Genomic DNA, 20238 nt, shown 5'->3' with positions numbered 1-20238 from the left:
GCATACCACCTAGCTGCTACACCCTCCAGACTGCGGGGGAAGCAAATAAACAACGCTCTGTTGTCTTTTCTGAAACGGCTGCACTCTGCATAAAATGTGGCCAAGTGGGCTTTAGGGTTGCCAGTCCCGTCAAACTTGAGAAATTTACGCGGAAGGTTCTCCAGGTTATCGTCCCCATCTAGACCATCGTAAAAATCTTCGTCGGTGTAGGTCTGCTTGCCCTTACCCTTGGCTTGAATATCCTTAATAGCTCGATTCATCTCCTTCATCTGCTTGCTCATCAGGTCCTCTGCTGGAGCCCCAGACTTGGGCTTGTTGACGGATTCAGGCTCTTCTGCAACTATTTTTACGGACTGCCTTGGAGGATTCTGTTTGTAGACAATCTGCTCTTCTTCTTCTGATTCTTCCTCGACTGACTCCAATTCCTCAGAAGTAGTGTCTGGCTGTACCTTCTTCCTGATGATTCTGATTGTCTTTTTCGCAGGCTTCTTCTTCAGCTTGCTTTTAGGAACTGCCTCCTTCAGCTTGGCCTCGGCTTGCTCCGACATCATTCTCGCCATCATCTTTTGGAACATATCATACATAGCGGGGTCGATGTCATCTTTCTTGTTCTGACTCTGTCCCCGGACTGATTTAGGAGAGCTTATCTCCTCCGCCTCACTGTCGCTAAGTTGAGGAACTGTTTCTTTTTCCGCTCTTGTCGTAACCACTTTTGAATATCAGTGCTCTCTCTGTAGAGGAAAGGGGAGGTTTTTTAGACCAAAGAAACTTTATGGAGAAGTTTTGACAAGAGGGAGGATTTAGTTTGAAATTAAAAAATTGTATCCCATTACTAGGGATTGGGTCGTCACAAAATTTGTGACAATTGCGTTGTTTACTCCACGAGGGAGAGTAACCAACTAAAATATGAAAAAAAAAAATACCATTTTGAGAAGGATATCTCTTGACGGAAAGAGATTTTCATGAAAATATAAACAAGAATATAAAATCAGAAGAAAATAAGAGAATAAATGAAATTTGAGGATAAATGGTAAAGATTTAAATTTTGAAGAACTTGCAGGCAAGATCAGAAGAATTTGAAAGAATTTTTAGAGGAAGAAGAAGAAGAGGAAGAATAATACACCTGGGTTTTAAAAACAAAAGAGGAAATTTTGAAATATATACCCAGGGTTTTGGAAAATATAAGGAAGATATATAAAATATCATACAATCACAGATATACAAGCAAGGATACACAAACGGCATTCCCTAAGGCTGACTCTATATGCAATATTTGAAATGGCTGATAGGACTTTAATCCTAACTCTAAGATTTATATCATCTGATTCCAATCAAGGTACGCTGATATACTCAAGCCGAAGCTCGAAGTACGTGGCATATAAGATACCTCTTCGGTTCCAAGGTAATGGCTTCCCAACATCCTTGAGCACCTACCGATATACCTTGGACTATGGCCCTTAGGTACGTGGTAGGGGGGCGCGAACCCAAATAAGTGGTCCAGTTGTGAGGCTCTCTCCCGAACTATGGTTCAGTGAGACAGCCCAGCAACGTGAAGACCGGGACAATATAGGTAGGGATGTTTTCAAAATATGATCAATATGCAAATAAAACCAGAAGGCTCTAATGCAAGTCCTAAAGAGATAGATTTAAATAAAGAGAAGCATACACTTGTATACATTGTTTACATTCAATCCCTAAAATTGAGGAGAGTTGTATTTAAGACCTAGGTCTAATGTGAACATGGATATAATCTCCTCAATATGGTCCTACCAAACCATACTTAGATCCTATATGCAATGATGTCAGCTTAGGACAAAATCTGGGCTCCTAAGGTTTGCATGGAAAATGTAGCTGACATAAAAGAATAATGACTTAGATTATATAAAGCAAAGCAAAGGCATAGATCCAACCGGACGAAGACAAAGTCCCATCACGGTCGCCAAAACATGTGATCATCGCAAAATTTTTCCTCTTTCGTTGTTTCCCTCTCTTCTTATTCTTTTCCCTTTTCAACCTCTATTTTCCTCCTTTTTTGAAGGGAGAAGAATAAAAGAAAGAAAAGAGAAAGAGAAGAGAAAAGAAAGAAAGAAAGAGAGAAGAGGAACTATTTTGCATGGTCTCACTTGACCTTGATTTGAAAGATATTTAGAATTTTAACTCGCCTCCGTTTTTTTAAATATTGCAGGAAAAATGGAGAGACGGGATTCGCTCGTCGGTACGAGGTTCGACCGTTCCTGGCGCCTTTACCAGGGGTAATCGAACCAAGGATCGAATCTATGCCTTTTTGCTTTGCCTAAATATAATCTAAGAATTTATTCTAACTCTAAATGCACAAAGAATCATGCTTGTGCAATGCAAGAATGTATGCTCTCTTTTGAAAGATTTGATTTGGAAATTTCCAAGTATTCTGAGATGAATTTGATAAGGGATTTGAAGAAATATTTGAATCTAACTTTAGAACTTGATATAGATCAGAGAAGTTCTAAGTCTTGGAAGTAAATCAGAATTGGAAGAATAAATCTTGATTTTGAGAAAGAATGATTTGAAGCTTTGAAATGAAAAGGAAATAAAGTTTTAAAGTCAAAAATGGACTTTGAATTTGAATTTAGGAAAGGAAATGAATACTTGAGATGGAATTGAATTTGGATTTCTGAAGTTTGGAATGGATCTGAGATAATCAAATGGTATTTAAGAATAGAAATGGATTTAAGAGATTCAGATTAGATCCGAAAATGGAATTGAAATCTAGAATCGGAGTTGGATTCCGGATACTAGACAGAATGGGGTCCGAGATCAAGATGGACCTGGATCCCGGATCCTAAAATGGAGTGGATCTGAAGTCTGAGATCCAAATGTAGAATTGGACTCTGGATCCTAAGATGGATTCGGATCTGAAGTCAGAGATCCAAGGTGGAGCTGGACTCTGGATCCTAAGATGGATTTGGATATGAGACCCAAGGTGAAATTGGATTCTGGATCCTATAAGGAAATTGGATCTGAAGTCTGAGATCCAATATGAAATTGGAGTCTGGATCCTAAAGAGGAATTGGATCTGAGGTCTGAGATCCGATATGACTGTTGAATCCTGGATCCTAAAATGGATTTGGAGTTAAATTCAGAAGATAAATCAAGAACTTTCAAGTTTAATTTGAACTTGGAAAATGAATTTTAGAAATTGAATCTTGAATATACAAATGAATTTCAAAGTCAAATTGGACTTCGAATTTAGAATCAAGAGTTGAAGATTGATTTAAGAAGTGAAGAATATATCTGAAGGAAATCACTTGGATTTTATGAAAAGAATCTTGAAAATATGATGTAATTCTATCCTAAATGATGAATGAATTTAAAGATTTTTGAAATTGGATTTTGAAAATTATATTTCATTCTTTACATGAATTGAAATAAGATTGAAAATATAATACATCCTTGACTATGGTCATTGAATGTATTATATAATGATCTATATTTAAATTCAGGTAAAGAATAAAATATATTTTGGTGCTTTTATAGAGTTTAAAATGAAATTAATTCTCAATATACCCTGACTATGGCCATTAGTATATATTTTGAGCCAATTTTAAGTTAGACTCTAATAAAAGAAAGAAATATTTGAAAATATGATGATTTTTTAAAAGGATCCAGTGTGGATCCAGTGTTATTTTATAAAAGATAAAAATACTAAGTTTTGTTTACATCCCGACTATGACCGTTGATGTAAATCATCAACTTAGGATTAATTACCTCTTACGAAATGGTGCCCGTGCGATTCGTGTTTTACCATTGTGAGATTTTGAAAAGTAAAGGTAAAAAGCATGAAAACAAGCAATTTATGGCATTTACAATACTTATTTATTCTATCTATGAGCTAGAAATGTAAATTCTCATTAAATTCTAACTATTACAACTCATAAAATTGGATTTACAATTCCAAGTAATGACCTTTTCCACATATTCCCTGCAAAACACTTGGTTAGTATGAAAATGGAAGAACATTGCACATATTATACGGAGGTTAATGGCAAAAATGCTCATGTGCCAAGATATTTAGAATATGAGAAGACAAGAGATGATGTGTACGTATATGCTTACATATATATACAGGCATGCCAATATACATATATATATACATGTGTGTGCATATATATATTTACATATACACCTATATATATATATATATATATATATATGTAGCATGTATATAACATAGGTGGATGAGAATGATGGTGGTGTAAGCAGAGTGGTGCTTGTGGGAGATACATAGTGGAGGTGCAGGGGGTGTGATGCTATATATAAGATGTTTTGGCAGTGAAGGTTGGTGCTGCTGTGGCCAGAGTATACAGGTAACAGGGTACTGTATGGCTGCCATATAACAGCAGGAAAATGGATGGTGATGGGGCTACAGGAATGCCGGGTGGCAGCTGGGAGCTGATAGGATATTAAAATTTCTGGTATGATGTACAACACGCATGTTTGGTGTGGATTTATTGCTGAACTTTCAGCAAAAGGATGAATGTGTGTTGCCGATGTATTAGGCTAATTGTGACAGTAATAACATATGTGGTGGAAGCGGAGTTGGTGAAGGTAAGATGCAGTGAAGGTGTGAAATGATGAAGTGGTGGTGAATGGTGCTGTAAAAAAAAATGCATAGGTGTTGTTGGATGTCATGCCCTGTTCCTGTAAACTAAGACCCTTGATAGTTTCTGAATTCAAAGATGCTATGTTTGCAAACCTTTGAGTCCTCTTCTCCAACACCTTCATACATGGAGCTTCGAGATGGCAAACCAGATCCAAGATTCTCAAATTTTACCCTTTCATCATGGACTGCATCCTTTGAACCGATCTATAACAGAGTAGTGGTTCCAGGAACATAAGGACCCATATGTGATTGAACAGGGATTTCAATGTCTGTCTGCATAATAGCTAAACTTGGTTCACTCACTATTTGATGGTTGCGCCTCTATGGTATCTCAGGATCCTCTTCTTTTCTAGAACATCCATTATCGACAGCCTGAAGACAGGTTCTTGATGTTGTTAATTTTGTATGTTCAATCGATCTTGATGAATCATCCTTATGTACATTTCCAGGAGAATTCAGCAACCTTGAGCTAAGGCCATCAAGGCAAACCCTTTCTATGTCTTTTCCATCCACATTCATGTAAAGTAGATCTTCATTGATTTAAATCAAAAGAGAGTCTGAAAGCTCTAGGAACTCACTTTGGGAAACAGAAAATGAATCATTCACAGCACCAGGAGTCACTACTGCATCATTAAGCTCTGGGATCATATCAACAAGTTCTGGTGAGCTGATTTTCTTCATACCACCCACAGAAGATTTCAAGAAAGTGTTCCCATTTTGTCTTCTGTAGCCATAAATTCCTTCACTTGTCATCGATGATGGTGAAAGTACTCCCATCGTTCTCCAAATGGATTCACTATGTTGAGGAGTGGAGTATCCTCTAAATCATGATCAACAAATATGTTACTCATTTCCATTGATCGCTGCATGCTTGTTTCTTGAAATTCCAATCTATTCTGGAGATTAATTGGATTTTCAGCAATAAGGCTAAGTTTTCTTGATTAAAAGGCGTGATGCCAATTCCAGTTGCATTTTCAACCTGAATGGAGGATATATTATCTCTTTCAAATCCATATAAACAACCACTCGTCATAATTCCATCATGAATATCGTTGGTAAGGGAAGTAGAACTAGTTGTATGAAACCCATGCACAACAGAACCAACAACACTCTCTAGCTGAGGAAAATCTTGAATTCCACTAACAAAACCTGCTTCTGTGACCTTACAATTATTGCCAGAAGGTGCACTTCCCATTAACTTGATGAATTAATTTCTTTCCCCAGCCCCTTACCTATCATCATGGGTTCTAAGAATCCTTTGACGTTAACAACACCCACTCTATTGAATATGCTGAAATTATCAAGACCTCCAATCTATACAGGCTCTTTTTATTTTTTTTTCTTCAAGACAAAATTCTTCTTCACTGTTTGTTGATCGGTAGTTTGATGTGAAATCAGGTGGGTGGTACCGGTAGCTTCTTGGCATCTTTCAACGGCTACATTTTGTTGTTTCTCTTATCAAACACATACCTTTGCATTCAGCATATAAGAAAATCCTTTCACTGTCATCGTCAAGTATGGCAAACACTCCAAAGAGGAAATGGGTAATTTTAGAAGGCTTGGCTTGAATGACTTCCAGGAGTGCAGGACCATTTTTTTTATATATAAGATTGTGGCAGAGAAGGGGGACGGTATACATGTACTGACAATGTAGCTCCTGTAAACAGGACTGTAGCAGGTAGGGGGGGTTGAATTGTATACAAAAAATGTCCAAGAATTCTGTAACTAGTTTTGGATTTTCAGGAGGTAGGCAGATGATTTTTTTTCTTTATGGGAAGTTGAAGTTACTGCCACCCTGCTCACCGCAATTTGCTTTTCTACATTGAGTCAATCACCTATCTTATACTCCATCATAGTTAGAAAATGTTTCTGCACACAAAACTTTATACAGAGCGGCTGAAACTATGTCAATTACTCATGGGAAGACACTTTTTAGGGCTATTTATTCCATCAGGGATGGGACAAATGACTAAGTGGGGAAGTGGTATAGGACCTTTCACATGGAAGGGATGAGTCTGTTGTGCTGTCTCTTGATCACCAGTCATATCAAAAGGCCTTGAATCAAATAAAACTGCTTATACAAGGCCTCATATGAAAAATTACTTCATATTTTCACCCCCTCTTTTTTTTTTTAAGGTAATTAAATGCCATGCAACAAAACAAACATTAGGAAAAGAGATATTAAAAAAAAAAGTGAAAATATAAAGGGGAGCAAAAAGAGTGGAACATGAACAATTTAAAGATATATCCCAGATATTAGAATTAATTACAATGCCACAGGAACAAATCATGTGAATCTATAATGACATAGCACATAAATGTTTGGGAGAGGTTCACTACAAATATAGAAAAACAGAGTCAACTGAACGTAACCATGAATTACGGATATAAACAATATTGGAATGAAGGCTTGCTAAGAGGATGTGGATGAACATGTTTAGATGTAGGATTGAAAACTAAAATAGAAGGCCAGGGACCATACGATGCTATGAACAAGCTATATAATGTATCTGTTGTACAAAAAAATATGCATATCTACTTAAATGAGTATGCCAGGCGTAGGCCGATTGATGGCTATAGAATATCAACGAAGATGTGGCAGGTGGTGATGACTGCTATAGAGGATACGATCCTAATTCTGGATCAAATCTAGCTGGAATGAAGTCTAAGCTTGATGTCCAATGTGAACATGTAGCCGAATCTGCTTGTTGGAATGCTATGGTGGTATTACACTACGGATCAAGAGTATTGCAGCAGTTTCGAAGCAAAGAGGGAAGTGCATACAAACGTATGTGTAAACAAAGGTACATGATAGAATATTATGAAGACAGAGCGCTTTGAATTGGCAGAAAAGGAAAGGGATAACTAACAAGCCAGATAGATCTCCTGTAATTGCAGGTAAGATATGGAGTTAATGGGAGACTGCCACAAAGTAAACCTGATCTGATACTGGATCAGATCAGATATTGTTTTGAGGAGGGAACGTTCAGATTTTGATATAATTGACACTAACGAATCAAAGATAAACCTAAAGAAGGATGAAGGTACTTCTCGTGTTTGAGAGAAGATGTCGTGGCCCCTCGAACATAAAAATAAAAAAAAATAAAAAAATAAAAAATAATAAAATATATATGTATATGTCGAACGATATAAGCAAAATAGAACATCATCAAAATTGAAAATGCTAACAGATAATTAAGTGAAAATCAGGGGATGACCATGTGTATAATACAATTACAGTGAATAGAAGTGGGCAAGTTACAATGCTAGATGCTATCAAAATACAGGACGGGAAACATGGAAATCGAAACACATATGTATAAGGGAAAAAAAATTAATTAAAAGGAAAGAAAAGATGAAGGTGTGGGAATACGAGTACTCCATTAATTTCGCACAGGTGTGGATTGATGTTGCTATGAGCAACTCAATACCGCAGGGAGTGCTTCAACACAGCGATAAGTTAAGAAAGAGAATCAAGAATAAGAGAAAGGGGAGGGGAAGACTCACCGTAGTCTTGCTGCAATCGACCTCCTTCAGCCGGCGTGGCTAGGCTCTGATTGGAAAAAAAAAGGAGATGGAGAGAAGGGAAAGAGAAGGAAAAGGGAGACAAACAAAAGAAGAATAGGGGAAGAAGGGGAGTCGGGTGGATGCAGGTGTTAATGGATGCCCAGTGGAGAGGTGAAGGATGGATCGTGAAGGAGAAAGAGGAGACAATGGCAGGGTGAAAACGGATGTCCTGGTTTCATCTGTATGCTCCCCTTTTAAAGAGCCAAAGGAGAGTTCGCGAGAAGGAGATTTTGTTGCAGATGGAAGGTTGAGGGAGACTCCAGGGAGGTTGGTTGAAGATCAATGCTGGGAAGCGGAGGGAGCCGTTGTAATTTTTCTAAAATTCCCTACAGGGGTCTCCTTTTCAGAAATTTCCTAGAAAAATAATTTTTGTTTTCAAAAAGAGGTCTCAAGAAAGCGTTTTATCAAAAAGGTTTAAAAAAGGAAGGTAAATTGCATAGTTTCTGAAAATTTTGGATTTTTGATTTTATTATTATTATTTTTTTATTTTTAAACATATATTTATAAAAACAAAACTCTAAAACTAAGAAAATTAATACTAATTTTACAAAATTTCAAAATATTCATAAGAGAAAGGTTTTTCTGAAAGATCAGGGTTATTTTGGGGAAAATTTCTTCAAAAGAATGGGTTTGGACCCAAGTACTGAGAAAATGTTCAATTTTGACACTCGAATCGAGAAATACAATATGATGGACCCAAACGGATGTCGGATGGACTGTCCGAGCTTATTTAAAACTATTTTTTGTATTTTCTATAATTTTAATTTAAAATTTGAATAAAAGACTCAGATTTTGGATCTGGACAATAGATTCAGATCCGAGATCAATTTAAACATATGAAATGAATTTAATTTCAATAAAACTAGAGAAATGAACTGGAATTTAGATTTAAAATGACTCATTTACTCAAAAATGAATTTAGGGGCAATAAGGGAATATTTAAAAGATTTTGAAAATTTTGGGGTGTTCACACGAGTGAACCAAGCCACTCAGAAAGAGAAGCCTTGGTACCAAGACATCAAAAGCTTTATTGAAACCGGTAAATTTCCATCGGAAATGCCAAGAAAGGAGCAGCACGCGATTCAGCACATGTCAGCCCGTTATTTCATCCTTGCCAATACTCTCTACCGTCGTGGATTCAATTCTGAGTACGCCGGATGCTTAGATAAGGATGAAGCCCTGGAAATTGTCCGAGAGGCACACGAGGGAATTTGTGGTGGTCACGTCGGCTACCAAACACTCGTCAAGCAAATTATCCGGGCAAGGTATTATTGGAAGACCATGCAGCAGGATTGCCATCAATTTGTAAGGAAGTGCATCAAATGTCAAATGCACGCACCTTCCATTCAGGCGCCAGCCACATATTTGCAATCTGTGGTCTCTCCTTGGCCCTTTTCGATGTGGGCCTTCGATGTAGTTGGCCCGATCACTCCTTCGGCTTCTAATGGCTACGGATATTTCCTCGCAGCCACAGAATACTTCACCAAATGGGTCGAAGTTGTCACTCTGCGGACAGTGGAAGGCCGACATGTGGTTTCTTTTATTCACAAAAATCTTCTTTGTCGCTTTGGCGTCCCGCATGATATCGTGTCAGATAATGGCAGCCACTTCAAGAATGAGAGGATGAAGACCTTCTGCTCAAAGTTTAGGATTCATCATCACTTCTCAGCTCCTTACTATCCTCAAGGAAATGGCCAGGCAGAGGCCACCAACAAGATTTTAATCCATATTCTAGAAAGAACTGTGGAAACAGGCCGCGATTGGCATGAGAAGATGCATGACGCACTTTGGGCATACCGAACCACCATTCGGACCCCAACCAATGCTACTCCTTTAGAGCTTGTCTACGGAACCGAGGTAGTACTGCCTCTCCACGTTCAGAAGCCTGCCCTCAAGTTCGCATCGCTTATCGAACTTCCGCTTGATCAGTATCAGCAACAGAGGTTGGTACAGCTTGATCTATTGGATGAGAAAAGGCTCAGGGCAGCGGAGCACGCTCAGGACTATCGTCAAAGGATAGCTCGGCACTACGCCAAATCAGTTATTGAGAGAAGATTTCGAGTTAATGATCTTGTGCTCAGATCAACAACTCATCTCAAGCATCGGCCACGGGGCAAGTGGTCACCCAATTGGGAAGGCCCTTATGTGGTTAAAGAAGCATTGCCTCAAAATGCCTATCGCCTGATCAACGCAGATGGAGTGGAACTGCCAGATCCTATTAATGCTTTACATTTGAAAAGATTTTACACTTGAATTGTTCATCATAGCCTTTTGTAATCTTCAAAAGTCTTTTTCAATAAAGCAATAATCTTCTATTAAATTCTCACATTCTTCTCCCTGATACTGGGGCATTTTTTTGATCTATACTCATTTTCCTTCATCATATGCAGGCAGGATCAGACGAATCTTTTCTAAAAATTTTATCGAATTTTCGATTAATCTTGTTATCTTGCATTCGCTTCATTCTCCAATTTAATCAAGTTTTCATCAATTTATTGTCAAGTTTATCAATTTTGTCAGATTTTATCAAGTTTTATCAATTTTATTTTATTAATCTTTTCCTTTTTAACCCTTTCAGGTTAAGGGATAAACCTGATGCATCTTTCCCATGAGGTATTCTTTTATTCATTTTCCCCTCAGGTTAAGGGAAAACCTGACCCTCGTTGTCTGAGGTGTTCCCATTCAGGACAAGGGAAAATCCTGATACCCCTCATAGGAGCACCGGTGCTACCCGTGAGAATTCTTTTCAAAGTAAATTTTCAATAAATTTCTTTAAATTCTTTCCCATGTTTATAAATTTTATTCCTTTTCCCTCTCAGGTTAAGGGATAAACCTGAATTATTTCTAATAAATTCTTCAATTCACATCAAATTTCGTTCTATACTCCTTCAGGATAAGGGAAAATCCTGAAGCCATCATAAATAGATTCGGATCTTAGGCCATCCTGGGTCAAGGATCTCGAATGAATCTCTCATCTTCATCGTCAAAATCTATTCATGCATTTGTCAATCCTTCAAGTTTCGACTCCTGGGTTGGAATCGTTTCCTTCTCATCTGAGTTTCGACTCAGGATTTCATTTTCCATTTTATCAGTATTTTCTTAAATCCGGGTTCCGGATTGGGTTTTTCCTTTTTATTTTCGTCTGAAGTCTCAAGTTCCGACCTGAACTTCCTTTTGAATCCAATGCTCGTGTTGGACAAATTGTTGTGTTTAGAATTCGAGTTTTCAAACTCAATTCTCACTCATTTCTTATGTTTAAAAATCGGGTTCCGACTCAGACTTTTTCTCTTTGTATATCCTTATTTCTGAAGTCTCAAGTTCTGACTTGAACTTCCTTTTGAATCCAATGCTCGTGTTGGACAAATCGTTGTGTCGAGAATTCAAGTTTTCAAGCTCAATTCTCACTCATTTCTTATGTTTGAAAACCGGGTTCCGACTCGGATTTTCCTCGTTGTATAATCTTATTTTTGATGCTTCAAGTTCCGAATTGAACTTTCTTTTAAATCCAATGCTCGTGTTGGACAAATCGTTGTGTCGAGAATTCGAGTTTTCAAGCTCAATTCTCACTCATTTCTTATGTTTGAAAACCGGGTTCCAACTCGGATTTTCCTTGTTGTATATTCTTATTTCTGAAGTCTCAAGTTCCGACTTGAACTTTCTTTTGAATCCAATGCTCGTGTTGGACAAATCGTTGTGTCGAGAATTCGAGTTTTCAAGCTAAATTCTCACTCATTTCTTATGTTTGAAAACTGGGTTCCCACTCGGATTTTCCTCGTTGTATATTTGTAAACACCCCAAATTTTCCTCATCCATTCTCAAACAACCCTCCTCGTGCAGTGCCAACCATGTTAGGTTAGTGTAGGAGTCAAACCCCGAGTCAGTTTCAGAAAATTACCACTTTACCCATTTTCATTAGGAAAATTACAATTTTACCCCTAGGTCATCCCGGACCCCAGTTAGTCGGAGTCAACCAAGCTGATTGGTCAGTTCATAACAGTTAGAATATCAGTCATCTCAAGCTCATCTGAGCTCACAATGAGCAGACCATTTTCATTTCTGACCATTCCTGCCAAAATGGGATCATTTCTTTAGAAATGAGCTCATTTCTCACTGAAATCCAAACTAATTGTCTCTGAGTCAGTCATTCTCAGTCAGTCATGTTCCCCAGAGTCTAACTTGAGCTCACTAGAAGTTCAAGTGTTCCAATTTCAGTTCAAAACCATTTCTAAGTGTCCAGGAGCCCATTTTAGTCCATTTCAGCTCTTTCAGCTGAAATTGAGCTGAGTTCAGGCGGTTGAGCTAGTGTTTGAGCCTCAATTTTAGTTCATCTCAGTATTACTGAGCTTTGTTTTAGCTCAAACCTAGTTTAGGTTCGTAATTCACTTCATTCCAGTGATCATTCCGTACCATTTCTCTAAAAATGATAGTTTTTCTTGAAAATTCAGTCAGAAAGGTCAGTTGAGTCAGTATCATTGTCAGCTCATTGGAGTTCTGAAACTCTAAAACCCAGCTCAATCTGGCTCATCTCAGTTCAATCCAGCTCGAACCCCAATTTCCAGTGTCACTCTGACCTAGTAGAGTCCCGAAAACCATTTCTTCAACCATTTCACAAATTTTATCAGTTTTAATGCTTTTTAAACTGGTACAAGTGTTAATCGGGGTTTAAAATCCAAAATTCTTTATTCAAGGTTAGCATTTCGCATAGCATTTCATGTCATTCCTCATCATTTCATATCATTTCTCAGCATTTCATAACATTTCATCACATTTCATTTCATTTTCGAAGTCGAGAACTCCAGTTTTATAAATTTCAATCCAGATCGGGTTTTAAAAGCTTTCAGAAATTAACTTCAAAACCTCGGGTTTCCAAAATTAACATTTTTACCCCCGGGAGTCTAAATTTGGAAATATTTTCTCAAGAAAAATAATCTGGATTTATTTCAAACTCAAAATTTTGAATTCTACACTGGATTTGCTTCGCAACGGGGTATTGAACTTCGAAATCCGAGCTTGTTTCAAAAACTGTCAAAAATAGCTCGTTTCGTCTGAAAATAAATTTGGAAGTATTTTCTCGAGAAAAACAATCTGGATTTCTTTCAAACTCAAATTTTCAAATTCTACACTGGATTTGCTTCACAACGGGGTATTGAACTTCAAAATCCGAGCTCATTTCAAAAACTGCCAAAAATAGCTCGTTTCGTCTGAAATTTTTTTGAAAAGACTATTTTACCCCTCTAATCGTCAAAATGAATTTAAAAATAGGAATTTGGACCCGCTCTGAGATGGCCCATTCATTTACATTTCTACTTTATTAAAAAAATGTTTTTTTTTATTTGTTTGTTTTTGTTTTTATTGATTTTTATTTTTTTATTTTATTTTATTTTATTTTATTTTATTTTAGAGAAGAGGTGGGACCCACAAGGTGGTCACCCAAACCTCCAGCCCCACTTTCCATTTTTTTTCTCATTTTTTCTTTCCCTTTTCCTTTTTCCCTCCTTTTCTTTCTTTCCTTTTCTTTTCCCTTTTCTTTCTTTTTTCCTTCCCTTCCTTCTTTCCTTCTTCCCTTTCTTCCTCCCTTCCTTTCCCTCTTGCCCAGCCATTCACGTAAACTCATTCCCCTCTCTTTCATTATCCCCTCTAAAACCCTAAGTCCACTCTCATTAAAGACCTAAGTTTTGTTTTAACCAAAAAAAAAAAAAGAAGCACAAACAAACCTATGGCTGCCTCTTCCCATCTCTCTCACCTCTTCCCATCTCTCTCTCCCTTGAACTCTCTCTCTCTCTCTCCCTTTACCTCCCTTCTTCTCTCCTTAGCAGCTCCAGAGCTCCTTCCTTCAGCCTAGGCAGCAGCCACCTTTTCACACCACCAGCCAGCAGCCGCCTTCTCATGCCACCACCAGCCGGACCTCCTTCCTCCAGCCATCTCCATCCTTCTTTTGGCAACAGCTCCACCAACAAGCCATCTCTCGACAACAACTTCATCTCCACCATTGGCAGCCACAGCAACTACTGCCAGCCCTTCTCACAGCCACCAGAGATATCACTAAAGTGGCTATCTTCACGTTGCAGCCCCCATGGATCCAACCTTTAGCCTTCAAAATATGTAGCCTTCCCTCTTGCTCCAGCTGCAACAAAACTTCAATGGTTACCAACCGACCTCCAAGGTAAGTCATCCATCTTCAAGGATAAGTCATCCGATGGAAGTTTCAAGTATAGTTTCCATGAAAAGGGTGTGTAACCAGATCAAAGTCTGGGTTAACAGTGGTATAAGATGCCCCTTTATGGTTTGAAATAAAAACAAGTAAGAAAACACCCATTTTATGTGCGTGGGCTAAGCGAATGGCGAGATCCATCCTTTCGATGGATTGGGTCTCCCGTTGTTAGCCAAACATCAAATGAAGCATCATGCCTCCCTAATGTGTTTCATTTTTTTTAGCATCATTGTATAGGTTCAATATTTCTCTTTATTTAGCATTGCATTTAGATTTGCTTCTTAGTCATGCATTCATTTTTAATTTCATTAACATCTAATGGTTAATTCATAAATTTTTCACTTAGACATATAATCCAGTTATGATTCTATGATTAGCTTTTCATCAATAAATTCTGTATATTTTAGAGTAATTAGGTTTATATGTATTTGTCTCTCTATCAAAAATTTGATTCAATTCGGGTTTCGGAACCCATCTAAATCGATCAAACCCTACATCGGATTTTCTCTCTCTCTGAATTTCCGGTTTGCGCTTTGGCAGACAAGAACCTCTGACACCACCCTTGTGGGACATCCGGATCATCCTACAAAAATCACAGTGGATTTGTAATTAAGTCTATTTATGATCTGCAAATTTTGAAGATTTTCCAGGCAATTTTGACCTTTGTCAAAAATCGGATTTCCCAGACTCTTGGGAAAATCTCATTTTTCCTTTGTTAGGGTATAGACAGACCCTAATGCACCGAGTTCACCCAATCCATAGCCCTTCTGCAAAAACTTTCAACATGAAAGTTGTTCCTAACATTATTTCCTGTCATTTTCCAAAATTTGAGAATTTTTGGATCTGTCCAAGTTATTTTCCCGGATTTTCTTTTTCTGTCTAACAGATTCCAATGTCCAGAAATCTCAGAGATTTAGGTCTCTGATAACAGTATGGCCTTTTCCAAACCATAACCCGAATCCCAATGATGTCAAAAGATCAAACTTTTCCCTGTTTGTCAGAGATATTTTCCCACAATTTCAACCTTTTCTCCATCTGTTTACTATTTTTCCCACATTTTCTACCGAAACCTGTCTGTTTCCCTCAAATCCTAGAGTCGCCGGATTCCGATCCAACTTGCTGGAGTGGCACAGCTCCGACCATAGGTCAAAACCAGAAAGCGTAAAAGGAAAAAATCCTTGCCTTACTGTCCTCTGTCACCCCCTAAAATTTGGGAAATTCGTATAGAAGTTTGATATCCTAAATCCCCTTTAGAATCAACATTTTAGGCAAAAATCACAAAATTTAGGGTTTTAATTTAAATTTCTATATTTAAAAGTACAAAAAATATATATTTTCGAGCTCCATTCTGTTTTTAGGGTTATTTTAGGTGTCCATGCCAAATTTGGTTTAATTCCAAGTTCATTTGCTCCATGTGTTAGTTTATCTTTAAATTTAGAAGCGAAAATCAGGCAAAAATCAGGTTAAATTTGATTTTTTATGATATTTCCACCATTTTAGGGTTTTTATCATGTACATAAGCATGTATAATCATATTAGGGTTAATTTCAATCTCATTTGCATTTCATATTTTTCAATTTTGCAAAATTTATTTCATAAAACCCTGGTTTCAAGGCCATAGTCTTGTTATCGGGCGTATTTTGGTCATTTTGACCTAAATTTCAAAATTTCAATTTCTAATTCCATAAATTTTCATGCATATCATCATATTTCATCATATTATGTTTGATTTATTTCATTTGATTTTCAAATTTCACAAATTTACAAAATTTCTTTCAAAAAACCTTGATTTTAAGGTCATCAGGGGTATTTCAGTCATTTTGACCTCAATTTCGAAATTCCAAGTTTATTTTCGAAATTTATTCATTATTTATCATGTTTACATCAAAGAGGGTATGATTTTGGGTTTATATCTGAATATATCTGATAATTTCCCATATTTTTGGATAAATTTAGAAAAACCTACATTTTTGTGCTAACCTTGTTTTCTAGTTTTGCAGGAATATTCAAGAAGAAGATTTAGCTTTTATTTCTTTTATTTCAATTCAATGTAAAAATCAATGTAATATTTGGAATAAGAGTTACATTTCTGCTTAGAATAGGGCTGCATTGCATATAGTTTAATTTATGCAAATTTCAATATGTGATGTATGATTCATGCACATTATTTCAAATTCAGTATGGTTTACACGAATGGCACATGCACAAGCTCCTATGGAGTTTATAAACTCGGTGGGATTCGTATTTATGGCCATAGTCAGAATACGAAGAAAACCAAGATTTATGATCTTCGTATCAGCCACATTCAGCCTACACTCTTAGGCTAACTTCAAAATGCACTGCATTTCTTAAAGTTTTAAAAGGATTTCCCAATTCTTCAATTGAAATTCCCTTTCAAATTCATATTCATTCATTTACATCATTCAAATTGCATTATTGTCAAATTCATTTTCCAACTTCAATTTCAAAAAAATCAATTTTCTCAAGGATTTACCAAGTTTCTTAGGATTGGATTTTCTCATAATTCTAAATTTTTAAATGAGATTTCAAAGCATTTCCCAGGCTCAAATTAAGATTTTCCAATGTTTAAAATTCTAAAATTTCAAAATCCCAAGTTTTTAAAAATCGATTTTCTCAGATTTCCTATTTTCCTGAGAATCTAGTTACTTGAGAATCTATTTTCCATTTCAAAAATCCTTTTCCAATGAATTTCTTAGATTTTCTTAGAATTCTCAAATCCATTTTCTCAGAAAAGCAATTCCAAATTTCAAAATCGATTTTTCAAAGTTCAAAATTTTCCTGAGAAATCACTTTACAATGCAAATTTCTGATTTCCAATGAAATTCAATGATTTTCCCAGGAATTCAATTTTCAAGCACTTTTCCTATCAATTTTCAAGCATATTTCAAACTTTCCAAAGCAAACATCATTTTTTTCTCAAACATTGCATTATTTTCAAAAATTCATAGCACAAGCCTGATTCTTTGTGCATTCTAGAAAAAATAGAGCATAATTCAGCTATTTGAGTCAAATTAAAGCACGTAATTGATCCTTGGTTCAATTACCTCTGGTAAAGGCACCAGGAACGGTTGAACCTCGTACCGACAAGCGGATCCCATTCCACAAAATTTTCCCGCAAATTTTCAAAACAGAGGCGAGTAATTTTCAAAACCAATTTCAAAACTTTGGTCGAGTTTGACTCGCGAAATTCATTTCTCTCTCGCAATAGAGGGGAAAAATTTTGCGATGATAACAGGTTTGGCGACCGAGATGGGACCTGTCTTCGTCTGATCAATTATGTGCTTTGACTTAGTTCAATTATCAAAATCGTGCTCTATGAACTGTCAGCTTTTAATTTCTGATATCATGTGAGCTGAGGAGCCTAGACTTGAACCCAGCTGGCATGGATTGCATATAGGTTAGGCATGGTTTGGTAGGACCATATTGAGGAGAATTATGCATGCTCACTTAGACCTAGGTCTGAAATACAACACTCCTCAATCTAGGACTTGTATGAAAACAATGTTTGCTTCTTCAAAAAATTTCAAAATTCTATCTCTTTAGGACTTAGAGCCCTCTGTTTGTCTGCATGTGATCATATTTCAAAAACCACCCCACCTATGTCTACCCGGTCTTCACGTTGCTGGGCTCTCTTCCAGAACCATAGTTCGGGATATAGCCTCACAACTGGGCCACTTATTTGGGCTAACGCCCCCCTGCCACGTACCAAGGTCCATAGTCCAACGTATATCGGCAGGCGCTCAAGGATGTTGGGAAAACACAAGCCTAGAACCGAAGATGAATTTTTATGCCACGTACATCGAGCCTCAGCTTGAGTATATCGGCATAACTGGATTGGACATAGTTGATCTGAGCCTAGAGTCAGAATTAGGGTCCTAAAGCTCTTTCAAAATCAATGCATTTAGAGTCAGCTTCTTAGGGATTGCTGTATGAGCATAACTGTTTGTGATTGAATGTATTCATTTTCGTCTTATTTTCTCATATTTTTCCAATTTTTCCAAAATATCACACAATTTTTCAAAATACCTCATTTTCCATCTTTTGTGAAATATCTCCTTTTTCTCAAAAAACCTTGGACGATTTTTCCAAATTATCCACCTTTTCCTCAAAACTCCAGGTGATTTTCCATTCTTCCGTTCCTCTGGACTTCGAATTTCCAGCTTTTATTTTATCCTGCCTGCAATTTTCAAAATTCTTGTATTTTTCCGATGTCTAATTCCAATCTTCCTATCTTTCAGTCCAATGGCATCCAGTCAGCTTGACTCTGTTTTTCCTGAGGGTCACATCTCCTACGAGGTGCGATAAAGTCTTCCCGAGCATCGAGCTCTCAGCACCGGACCCTTCTTCCCCCGGTGGTACTATGTTTGGTTCAAAAACTTTTCTCGTATGTTTCCGGACCATTTGAGCGATTGCGGGTTGGAACTGGCATTTGCAATAGGGAAGTTGACAGTTAATGGCAATCTGATCCATGCATTGGCAGAGCGGTGGAATCTGCGCACTTGCACGTTCTAGTTCCCATGGGGCGAGATGACACTACTAATGGATGAATTTTCAGAGATTATGGGACTGCCCGAGCCAGCCAGTCAGCCTGGAGATCCATTAGAGCAGCAATTTCTGATCAATGTCAAGGGTTTGGACCCCAAAGATGCCGTAGCTCGCATGACAGGGCACAATTCTTGGCCACTGGTTGAAGAAAATGGGAACGAGTACGTGAGCCTGATCGAGATCTACCGATAGTATGGAGAATTCATAGAAGTCAGCTCGTTGTCCAGGACAACTCAAGAGAGAATTCAGCATGCGATGGTTCTGTGTACTATGGGACTTGCTTTCTTTCCAGACAGATAAAATTATGTGGATGTCAGAATAGTACAACTTCTAAGAAGATGGGGAAGTCGACAGACCAGCCGTCTTTCGATAGCCATGGCCGCGCTTGCGTTTCTATACAAAGGATTGACTCGTTTCACGCTTAGAGAGTCCATTTTAGTCGAGGGATGTACCTATGCTCTTCAGTCTTGGTTCCTTCAGCATGTACCGACCAAAGCTAGTTCGTTCAGATATAACGGCAAGGAGCTCCTTCCAGTTGCACGGTATTGATTCCTGATCGATTACTGCAAGAAGAAGAAGTGGTGTGAGACTATTTTGATCGAGAGTTATCACCTCCCAGATACACCTATGCATATGGCAAGAGATTCAAGCTACTCGACCCATTTTCCTGTACCTACTACTATCCAGAGTGATGTGTCAGACAATTTTCTCAGAGACAAAAGCACGTAGAAGCTCGGCTACTATCAGAGGTTATGCCAGAGTTCGACCTTGCATCAGCGCAGTGGTCTGAAACATGTCATTCTGCCAGATATGGCTGGGATTCTTTCATAATTCTCACTCTTTTCTCTGGTCCTCGTGTCTCTGTTGATCATTGAGAGTGGTGGCAGACTGTCTATATGCTCCCTCTTTCTCAAGTCCACTATTAATGCAATCATATTTTTCTTTCAATAAAAAAAAAATCCTTCAATTTTCATTCTATCATGGTTTGACGACCTTGCCTAGGTGACAAGGCATATTTGCAGTTGTTCGTTCTCCTTGCAAAGAATGACAACATAATTGTCGTGACTCCAGCGGCGACCCAATCCCTAGTAATGGGATGTTCTTCCAATTGTCTACCAAATTCTCATTAAATATTTTTTCTATATTCATTTCTATCCTGAATCTTCATCATTGAAATTTAAGATTCATTCTACAGAGAGCATCAGTATTCCCAAGTGGTTCAGATCAGATCAAGCAAGAAGACACCACTGTATCA

The sequence above is a fragment of the Nuphar pumila genome, chromosome 1, assembly GCF_984573655.1.
Source record: "Nuphar pumila chromosome 1, dmNupPumi1.hap1.1, whole genome shotgun sequence".
Lineage (NCBI taxonomy): Eukaryota > Viridiplantae > Streptophyta > Magnoliopsida > Nymphaeales > Nymphaeaceae > Nuphar > Nuphar pumila.
The sequence above is the reverse complement of the archived record's forward strand: the minus strand, read 5'-3'. Positions refer to the sequence as shown.